We start from the raw sequence: 11190 nt of genomic DNA, 5'->3' as shown, positions 1-11190 counted from the left end.
TCCTGGGACCCATCCTGTTTAACACCTTAATCAAGAAGGGGAGCAATAGAACACAGAGGAGGGAGGGCGCCACTGTCATTTCCAGCCGCTCTGTGTTTCTCTAGCCCCGGCACGAGAAAGGCAGGGGAGGGAACGAGGTGGGGGAGGACGAGAAATGCCACCGCCTTTCCCGGAGCCCGCTCCCTGGCACGTGGGAACTCAAGCTTTTGTCTTCTGGTCCCTGCCTGTAAACACTGCCTCTAGCTTCCGTGCATATTCCTGTGTCCCATCTAAATGAGGCTGGGTGTGTACCTTTATCCCCACCTCCCCCCTGTGCTTTCAGGTTTACTCTGTACATCCCACGCATGAAGATGTTTCTTATTCGAGGGAATGTATGTCTGTTATTTCTTGTCTTCGCGTTTTTAACCTTGTTATAAATTTGTATTGTGATATTGGCTTTCGCAGATGAATATATATATTAAATACTTTTTAGCTATGCTAACAAGTCCTAAGTTTAAAAGAATTTCCTAGGTACAAGGCAAGGAAACCACAGAGGGAAGGACACTGGGGCCCAAACTGTTATCAGTGGAAGATATGAAGACCAGCTGCCCTCAGGGGAAGGATGAGGGGCCCAGGCTGTTATCAACAAGTGACCATCTGCAGCAAAAAGGAAACCAAACTCCAAAATAATGCTGACCATCTAGAATAATGATGACCAGCAAAAATTATGCTGACCAGCAGAAAATAACATGATCCAAGCAGGTGGAACCAGGGAGGGGACATGCTTGAATATGCATTAACCTCTCACAGCAAGGATGGTATAAAAATTCCTGAGATACCAGGTGTGTTCCTGGCAACCCACCAGGGCACCCGGCCGTTTTAACCCTTTGCTTTATTTCTTTTGTCTCCTAATTGTCTTTTTTTTATATTAAATTATTTTTATAATTTATTAAGTGAATCTCGTTTTTAAGAACCTTGATGTGTATAATTTAACCTTGATAGTTTGTTAATCTGCTATCTGTGGAAAATAATTGGTTCTCTCCAAAGTTCCCACCCTCTGAAGAAGCCCCTGTTAAAAGAAGCACCCCAGACCCTAATTATTTTGTCTGATTCTCTGGAGTTCCCTTCACAGAAATCAACTGTGGAACATAACCCAGCAGAAGGGTCTGTCGTTCCGATTGGGAACGGCTAGAAAGAACGACACAGGACTCTCAAGGGAGTCACAACACAAGAATTCCTAGTTTATTGCTTCAGCCCTGTCTTATAGACAGATACGTGGAAAAGTACAGAAAGGAAACTCTTATTGGTTAACAAAGTGCTACATCACCATCATTGGTCAGTGGCACACAACCCCTCTGACTCCCTCCTGCAAGGAGAAACAAGAGGCTGCAAAACAACACCTGCAAGGCTGTTTAGTGTCCCTGAGAATTGTTTTAATTCCTTCTCATATTTTTCCCAGGATACTTTCTCAGGCAGCCTGAGGAGCCATGCGGCCTGCAATTTGTACAGGCACTGTGGTTCAGATTTAGCATCCATAATTCACCCTCTTCTGTTAGAAAAAATAAAAAAGGCAGTGTTTGTTATATCCTACTGGGCTCTTGTAGGATAGAGAACAAACACAGCTCAAGAGGTTTCTTTGCTAGAACTTTGAATGGATGCTGATCTAGAATTCATCTAGAATTTTGGCTTATGTTTTGGTATTTAAGATTGTTCTCCTTGCAAGGACTTGATGGTTGAGTCTAATATTTCTAATTCAGTGAATTAATACACACACTATATACAACACTATGTACAACATCGTTAGTCTGTTCGAATTGACAGTCTAACTTGTCAATAGAGTAGTTTGAAAGAACACTAAAGTGATAAAACTCACATTAAGAACACCTAGATTTATACTCAGTGAAACTCTACTCAGTTCTACTATGCAAAATCCATAAACTTTTCACAAATCAATTAACAATTCACAATGCAATTTACGATGCTTTGATCCTCCCTTCTTATCCCCCTTTTTTTTTTTTTTTCCCACTGGACTTTTACTTTAAATATAATTGAGGGGTTTTTGAGGGATTTATAAAGTTTACATGGCTGCTGTTACTGTTCATCGGGTTTGAACAGTAGTTCATGAATTTCAGGAAGGTTCAGGGAACTCGAAGTTACCATCTCCTTGCGGCTGGTTGTCAGTTCTGTAAACACAAGACTTAAAAGGTACAAAGTGAGTAAATTTGGGTCCCGCAGGGGTTGCAGGACTCTGGCGCGGCTCAGGCCGCTGGAGGGCTTGTTGAGGTATTTCTTTAGGTTGGTGTGGAAGGACCCGGCAGAGGGCCTGCCGCTGTCTTTCTCTCCCCCCGCCACCTTTATGGGTGCGGGGGGGCCGCTGCTAGAGCTCAGATTGGGAGCGCAGCACGGCAAGCACTCTCTCTCCCTCCCGCACCTCCCCGCTGGAGCGCGGGGGGAGTGCAAGGGCGAGCCCTTTTGCGCACGCGCGGGGCGAGCGAGGCCGCCGGCCCCCCCACCCCGCGCTTTCTCGCCGGTGCTTCGGACGCGCGGGGGGGGCGATGCCTGCCACGGGCCTGGCCCCAGCTTCTGATCTGGGCTTGGGCTCGGCTTTTTCGGGGTTCTCGCGGCCGGCCAGCGGCCGGCCGGTGGCAGTGGGCAGGCGCAGGGGGAGCGAGGTTGTTGCTCTCCTTCCCCCCGCCGCTTCTCTGCCGGGGGCAGCCGTGCGCCCCGCCGCGTTGGTACACGGGGGATCTGTCCGGCTGGGCCCCCCGGTGGCAGCGGCCCGCGGCATTTCGGACCCGCGCTCGGACTCCTCAGCGCCGGGCGCGCCAGGCGCGGGGGGGGCTGAAGAGAGGCCCCTCTGCTGGCAAAGCCCGCGCGCCGAGCTCCGCGGATGGCGGCCGCTCAAACCTCTCTGGAGAGGGAGATCTCTGGGCTGCAGATTGCTCTCGCTCGCCGCCAAAGTCCTCCAAGGTCCGGGCAGAGTTAAAAGAGCACTATGCAGCTCATCCACGGTTTCATCTCCCGGTCCCTTATCTTGTACAACGGAGGAACTTTCGGCATCAAAGTTTCTCATCCTGGTTTCACTGTCCTCAGACTGGCTCCGTTTCAGTGCTTTAAAAAGCACTCCCCAGGTGGCTGCCAGGCTACACACGCTGATATCTCCATTAATGAATTCCGACCATAAATGGTTCTCTATCGACAGCCAAAGTTCGAGATCAAAGGCATTGTCCATAGTTATATCAAAACCTTGCTCTTTCACCCACTGAAATAAAGCGCGCATGGCATCTTCAGAAACACTGAGTCCCATGCGGGGCAGGGCATCCTGCCATGCAAGGTAGACAAGCTGTTCATCAGCTGAAGTACAGTTCCCCATTATGAGGACTTTATCTTGGCGGCTCCGCGAATGCAATTATGCACACGCTATCGGCTCAGACCCGGGATTTTGAGCTCTGCTTCACCAAGATGGCCGTTCCAAGCCCGCTCACCGGCAGGGCTCCACTATCCCGTTGGTTTCCAGAACCAGCTTCCTCTAGGAAAGCCCGGGAGAATTCCACTTACCCCTCTAGGGGGAAGGGCTGGCTTTTTCCCGCTCGCTGCTTACCCTCAGGGGATTAGCAGAAGTCACGTCGGTTGCTTTCTGACCTCGGGGGTCGGCTGCACTTCACGTCGGGATTACCGGACCTCAGGGGTCGGTTCAACATCACGTCGGGTGGTCACCAGATGTCGCTCCGATTGGGAACGGCTAGAAAGAACAACACGGGACTCTCAAGGGAGTCACAACACGAGAATTCCTAGTTTATTGCTTCAGCCCTGTCTTATAGACAGATACGTGGAAAAGTACAGAAAGGAAACTCTTATTGGTTAACAAAGTGCTACATCACCATCATTGGTCAGTGGCACACAACCCCTCTGACTCCCTCCTGCAAGGAGAAACAAGAGGCTGCAAAACAACACCTGCAAGGCTGTTTAGTGTCCCTGAGAATTGTTTTAATTCCTTCTCATATTTTTCCCAGGATACTTTCTCAGGCAGCCTGAGGAGCCATGCGGCCTGCAATTTGTACAGGCACTATGGTTCAGATTTAGCATCCATAAGGGTCCCCCCTGTTTCTTTACTCGTTTGAGAGATTTGAGTTCAAGAATTTCATTGGTGAGCTCAAATCCTACTCCTGGGCTCGAGCCAGAGTGAGGAAAAACCCCCATCTCTGAACTAGCCAAGAAACTCTGGGCTTGGGTCAAACATAATTTGAAAGACTGCATGTATTAAATTTGCACAGAACACAGCCCAGATTTTTACATAGAAGTACTGAAATGTGTTTTTTTTCCATGCCATTCTACATTAAAAGCAGAGGTTTCCATGAAGTGATAACACAATACTTAGCCTATTTCTGGAAAAGATTTTTGGCATTTACATCTTACCTTTGTATGCAATAATTGGGTGCTCAGCTCTGTGTGTATCTCACAGCTCAGCAGTATCTCACCCAGCTCAGCAGTGGGTATCTTCTGTTGTTGTTGACTCCCCAAGTCCTGCCAAGAGCAGTGTGAGAAAGAAACTTCCTTTCATGGTGGTCATGCTGTTCTCCACAGCAGTCACTTCTTTTACCGGTCTACTCTTTGTGCACTCATGTAGGAAAAGCACCTGGAGAATTCAAAGAAATTTATTCAAGAACAAGAGCAAAACACAGAAAAAAATTAGACAATTCTTGAAGTTTAAAACAAAACAACATTGCTTTCTTTCTGTGTAGCATTTGACTACTCAAAAGCATGCTGTCATCTGCTCCTCTAATTACTTCACATACCTATCATCAGTTACCCAATTTAGGAAAATTGATCTATCACCCAGCAGGATTAAAATACTGATATTCGTTAGTCCCTCTTTTTTATTTTGTAATATTTGGGGAAAAGAATATTCTCCAGCAGTTTTTTATTTTATCATCTTAAAGCAAACATATTTCAATCTATCTTTACACTGTTTCTTGCCCTGATATCCTCAGTGATGGAGTGCTTTGACTTCTTGCAAGTACAAGGTAGAAAAGAAATTGTTCCCTCATGTCAATGACTACCTCGAGAGAAAAAAAGTCCTAGAGCATGTATTTTTTGCTAATCTGTAGAGTTTGTATGGAACAGCACAGAAAGGAGTAGGACATGATTCACCCCAATGCTCTGACACACACTTCTGCTTTACAGCAGTGATGGTCACTGGTTCTGACATTGCCTTAGTTCCGATCCATTTCCTGACTGATGACAAGGCTGTGACTTGAAGACTCAAATGATGAAGACCCCTTTCTAATAAAATTTAGATACCGATCAGCAATGCAATTGTTTTCATTCAGAATCAGAAAAAATGTTGACGTTCAACTCCTCAATTTTTTGAAATATCCAATAACCAGACCTTTATATAAGTAATAGAATATGTATGGCGTCAATATGATTTTAGATCCAACCCAGTTCCTTTTGTTTCATCACTAAAAATGTGCCAAGCAGTAACAACTTAATCATACAACCCAAAAGAAACTTTCACCACTAGCAGCTTTAGTGAGTTACACAGGCTTGCATGCTGATAACACACAGATATGAGACATCATTGCCTATCATGGGGGAAGACCAGAGATTTAAGACAGCTCCATAAAGGCAGAAATGTCACTCTGCTAATTAATGGAGAAATTCAGGAAAAGAAAATCAGCGATTTTGACTTCTAATATGTTTGATCTCACTGAACTGAGATTGTGCTGTTTAATAAGGTGGAAACTTTCTATTTGCATAAAATGAACATCCTAGATGCATAAAATGAAGGGCTGTTAATGAAAAGACACTCCACAATAACAGCAGTGTGTTCTAAATGCTACATTCAGAAGGCAGAATGGATAGTACACATTGGTCCCTAACATTACTAGCACCAGCCTTCATAAGACAAACTGCTCTTCTCTTACCACCTTATTATGCTGCCTTTAGTTGCCTAAAGTGTCTTTAGATGTGGACACTTCTAATCCTCATTAATTTAAACTAAATAAATAGATTAAAGACATAATACCTCTGAGAAGTAAATTTAAGTCAATTTTAGCTTCTTTGCAAAATTTTCTTAACTTACTGAAAAAAAAGGAGGAGAAGCTTCGAGGCAGTTAGAATCACATTCTTACTTTCCTAAGAAGTGTTTTATGATGTCATGCACCAATATGAATCTGGCCCTACAAATTGCTTGTGGCTCACAGCAGGCAGTATCTTTTAATAGAAATTCTGAATTCTAATGCATGTAGTGCATAAAGCACTTGATCCAATGTTTAATAGTCCATTTTCTGCAAGATTTATATTTAAATGTATGATGCACTATTCTTAAACAAATTCAAGTAGTCTATGTGGGTTGTAGTGTTTCTATTCACAGTTTACAGATCATAAAAATACACTACTAACAGCTACTTCTAATTCACATTTCTGTAAAATTACATTTGTGAATTTAGGAAGCAAAATGAAGGTCTGATACCTTCATGAAGGTCTCAAAAAACTGGGTTTTTCCTGCTCACAGTGTAGTAGCAAGTATCCCAAGACTTAGGTATTTTCTCATTTGAAACAAAATGAAAAACAAACCAAAAAACAAAACAAGAACAGAGAAAAACCAAAACAAAAAAGCTCGAACAAAATCCAAAGCTTTCTTTTAATTTTGAAAGTCTCAGAAATACTCATAAATATGTGAATATAATGGAAATGGAATTAAACAAGAAAATAACATGAAACATTTGCACTGAAATCAAAGCATTCTCAGTCTCTCTGTCTGTAAATGAAACCCATGGTCTTTACGTAACCAGGTTTTCCCATCCCAGCCAAGTTTCAAAAAACCCCTAGCAAACACAGCAAAAAGACAATTCTGTTTCTCTAGAAAGAAAGAAAAGGACTGCTACCCTTCATCCAAATATTAAATACACAAATGGGTATGTATGCCTTGGTTTCCATTATGAAAAGGATACTTGATGTCATGGGACTAATAGTAGTATTAGTAATGACTAAGATGTAAATGTTAATAGGCCTGATGTCTTGTACCCTTGTCTTGGTTTGAAAGGACAGGTGTCTGCTAAGGAAGACAGAAACTTCCCTTGAAATGGAAAAATGTAAGCCAACTCCCCCTCTGAATTACTATAATCTTGAAATCAAGGGGCTCTCAGGTAAAGATATGGGACTAGGAATAACAGTCCTTAACTAGGGAAATGAAAATAAAAATGCAGTAATACAAAAAAAAAAAAAAAAACAAACTAGTGACAGAGTAGAATATAGAGTCGGAGGCAGAATACAACTGGACACCTTGTTGGTCAGGGTGTTGGTAGCAGTCCAGTTAAATGATGTCTGCAGTCCTCTTGGAGTTACAGATGTGGTTCTGTTGAAGCAATGATCCTTTAGAAGGGTGTAGTGTTCCTCTGATGGTCCAGAGGGGTCCAGTCTTCCTTTCTTTGTGAAGAAAGGCTACCTGTGGTGTTCTAAATCTCTGATTATATTCAGGTAGGCAAGCTTGGCTCCTCCCCCTCGGTGGACCATCTCATGATGGGATGATGTAATTTTATCAGTCATGCAGTGAGACTCAATGGCCCATTAACAGAAGATATCCCCCTGGAGGGAAGATGGGTCATTGAAGAGATAAAGAACATTGCCACATCTGGTTTTAATATATGTTAATAGAACGCATACTTTTGGTTACATCTTGCATTGCAACCCAAGACAACCCTGCAGGTATCAGGATGACTTCTCCCACCTGTCCCCTGTGAACAGAACTCAGTAGGAGAAACAAAGATTCCTTCACAACACCACCTTTCTCTGGCCTTTTAATCCAAACAGTGTCCTGTTTCATGACACACTACTTACATGCCATAGGTGGTTTCTGACACAGCTGTTTACATTTTATAGCCATGCTGTGGAAGAATTTTGGGGCCAAGGACTTTTTTCCTTACTAGCTGAACTCTTTCTCTCACTGCATGCATCTCACATGGCAAAAACTGAGGCAGGAAACTCATTTAGAATATCCAAAGACAAGGAGAAACGAGAAACAAAGAAATACACTTCTGAACATATATCTCAGAAAAATACAGTTATAGTCTCAGTTTCTCTCTACCTGGACCTCTATCTCTGTATATGTATTGCACTATTTTATTAATTTTAGTCTATTAATGATTTTGGATGTATTAATTTAAATATATTATTGCAGGGAATTGTGAGGAGAAGCTAACTTGCAACAACTCAGAGAAGACTCTTCAGAGGCCCTGAGTGACAAAAGAACAGTAAATCAAGGCAGTAGATAGAGACTTCATCACAAGTTTTTAAGTTTCTATCCTTTTCACTACACCACTGTGTGCATGGAAGAAGAAAGGAGTCTGGAGACCGCACCTAATACACTGCAAGAGTAAAAAAATAAAAAGTGTGTTTTTTAAGATCCACAAACAAAACAAAGAAAACCAAACAAACAAAACTCTTCATCCAAGAACCAAAAACCCCATACATCCCCAAACCCTGCAAAAAATACAGAGAAACATACACCTTCAACATATACCCACAGCATGAAGTGATAAACAGACACCTTAGAAAAGATCTCAAAACTGAATATTTTTCCACTGAACTTGTATGGGTTAGATTGCTCCCTTCTGTACACTCTTGAGTAAGGACTGCCGTACAAATTCCATTGTTGCCCAAGAGAGCAGCTGTAAGAGTGAGCCTGTGGAAGCACGCAACACAAACCTGAAACACTGCAACAAATCAGAAGGCTTGAACCAGGCAAAGCAATCTTTCCTCTAATCACCCCTTTGCCTTACTGAAAGTGCAGCTTTCATGCCAAGCTAGCCTGAAGCAACACAAGACAAGACAAAGCCAAGAGAACCCTAAACATGTAAAGATTAAGTTGGTTTCCTTGATTTCAATATAATTTCCATATGTAAATCTCAACAATGATGGTCAGGTCAAAATTCTTCAAAAAAATATATCCAAATATTGACACTGATCAGCTTTTTAACTATTGCTAAATATTTGAGGAGACTGCACATTCACCTGTTATTTGCAAAACTTTTATAGAAGAGACCTTTATTCAGACTTTCAACAAATTGCATTTTACAAGTTTGTAAAACAATCTGAAGATGCAGAATGAAAAAGAAAGCAGAATAAGCAGCACTATAAGATGCAATTTATTGCAATCTATTTTTTATTCCTGTATGTTAAGGGTCTTGTGCCCTTACTCTATCCCTCATTCCCTTTGTTTTGATCCACCTTGCCTAGAAGAAACATAAAGATAAATGAGGCACATTCGGCAAAGGCATACTTTACAAATGTAGCCTTTGGTTTCACCAACAACAGTATTTGATCAAGAAAAAACCCAGCAATTCAAGATTTTCTGTTTCAGTTGAACCAAAAAAGACACCTATTGCTAAAAAGTGTGCACAGATAAGTGCAAGGCAGGTAACTGCTATTCCTAGGTCCAAGCAGATTCATTTAGAGACTATTCCCTCCAGGCACTGAAGTCATATATTTAAAGTCAAATAATCAGGATGTCAGTATTTCTAGATCAGTTAAAGTACACTGTGTTGGAATAACAATTTACCTTTGAATTATAAACTACATTTTCTTTGTTCAAAATAAAGTACTGTATGCAAAAGCTGCCACACTAGATGCAGTTGTTACAAAGCTGTCATGGGGTAGCTTTACTTTTAAGACAGCCTGGAGGGAGAGGAAGTTGAAGCTGCTGGTGGCTGATGGGAGTTTTTCCCTCCTGACCAATTATCGGTCATTTTCAAGAATTGACAGCAGATCTGACCATTAAAAAGTGAATTCAACTTGTAAACACCCCCTTAAGAAGTACAGACAGAATTCTCTTGTTCTTTTTGGTTTCCGGCTTCGGACAAGGTAGCAGGCTCTGTCTCGGCCTCCTCCCCCCCCTCTCCAGGCTTACAAGGCCGCGGGGTGGAAGGGGGGGAGGGGGAAGAGAAGCAGCGCTGGTCAGCCGAGCTTGGTTTTCAGTTTTTACTGCTAGACTGAAACTTAACACCATGAACTCTTGCAGTTTTCTTAAAGCTTTTAATTCTTTTACTACCTGGATAAACATACAGATTACTCCTTTTCTCAGAAAGACAGAGAGAGAGAGACAATCAACATAGAAGAGACATCATAGAACCACCAAAAACAGTGAAGAAAAGAGTTAAGTTTAAATAAGAAAGAGAGAATAAGGAGATGCTTTACAACTGAAATATCTTTCTGTTAAAGCTATGGAGATGGACAATAATAGTATAAAAGACTCCTTTAATTCATGATAAGAGTATTAGGAGGAAAGAGATATTCAAAGTGTAACTTTTGAGCAAGAGAAAGAGAGAGTGCTTGTGATACTGTGAGTTGCTGGAATTGAGTTGAGTGAAGATTTTGAAGCTTTGGGGGCAAAGAAAAAACTGTTTTCCAGGAAGGCTCACAGAGACAAATGAAGAAGACTTCTGCCTTTGAATAACTTATCCTTAAAAATAAGATTCCTAAACTCTGTGACCCATACACACCTTGGAGATGTGAAATGAGAAGAGAAGATCTAATGACAGATTTCCGGGCAGCTGGCATTAGAGAAATAGAAAACTATGATGAAAAATAGTTTTCTCGTGAGAAACTCCGTAAGCTAACAGAAAAAGACTTCTGTTTCTCTACAAAGACTGATGAAAGACTGTAGCAAGAATTAAGACTGTTTTTAACCACCAAAGTCCTGAAGTTATTTGTCTCTATGTTGTCATGTGTAAGATGTAGAAGGTAAGGGGGTTTTCTGAAAGTTTATTCTGGTATTCTCATTCTTGTAGTTTGTTAATAAACTGTCTTTATTCCTTTTAAGTCTTAAGCCTGTTTTGCTCTTGTTTTAATCCATATCTCACAACAAAAAAATAAGTAGTTTTTTAGTTACTGGTTTAAAACCACGACAAAGATGCTTTCAAATAATTATCTTAGCTGATTCTATAAGTTCTATAATCTATTTATAAGTTTAAAACCACACTTTTAGTGAAAGATGAAGTGAGCTTATATCAATATAAGTATACACACAGCAGGGTTTAGCATGTTTAAAAGTTGCCAATTTCAGGACTGATTCTGGGTACAGGCATTCACGAGCAGGTCTGGGGTTTCTTTTCATGCAGTGTTTGCTGTTGCAGATACTGCTCATATAATTTGTTGCAGGAGACTCATTCCAGTTTCAGGGGGGACTTTGCTCCACATCTTTGCAAAACA

The 11190-nt window shown here is 41.7% G+C and overlaps 1 protein-coding gene across 2 annotated transcripts in view; it reads right to left on the bottom strand.

Moving 5' to 3' along the window:
- Positions 1-1199: 1199 nt before the first annotated feature.
- MTRR (5-methyltetrahydrofolate-homocysteine methyltransferase reductase) overlaps positions 1200-11190 on the bottom strand; it is a 103803-nt gene continuing 93812 nt past the window's right edge. Inside the window, exons 16-17 of one of the 2 annotated variants that reach the window (XR_015290229.1) lie at positions 4396-4615; positions 1200-3721 (exon numbers count right to left, since the gene is read on the bottom strand). The gene's annotated coding sequence lies outside the window, so the exon portion shown is untranslated. Of the gene's footprint in view, positions 3722-4395; positions 4616-11190 lie in introns of those variants that run through there. The other variant, XM_086901331.1, reaches the window with a different exon arrangement.

This window comes from Cyanistes caeruleus, chromosome 1 (assembly GCF_971803275.1).
Source record: "Cyanistes caeruleus chromosome 1, bCyaCae1.hap1.1, whole genome shotgun sequence".
Taxonomy (NCBI): domain Eukaryota; kingdom Metazoa; phylum Chordata; class Aves; order Passeriformes; family Paridae; genus Cyanistes; species Cyanistes caeruleus.
Note: the sequence above shows the minus strand (reverse complement) of the source record. Positions and strands in the feature narration are given on the sequence as shown.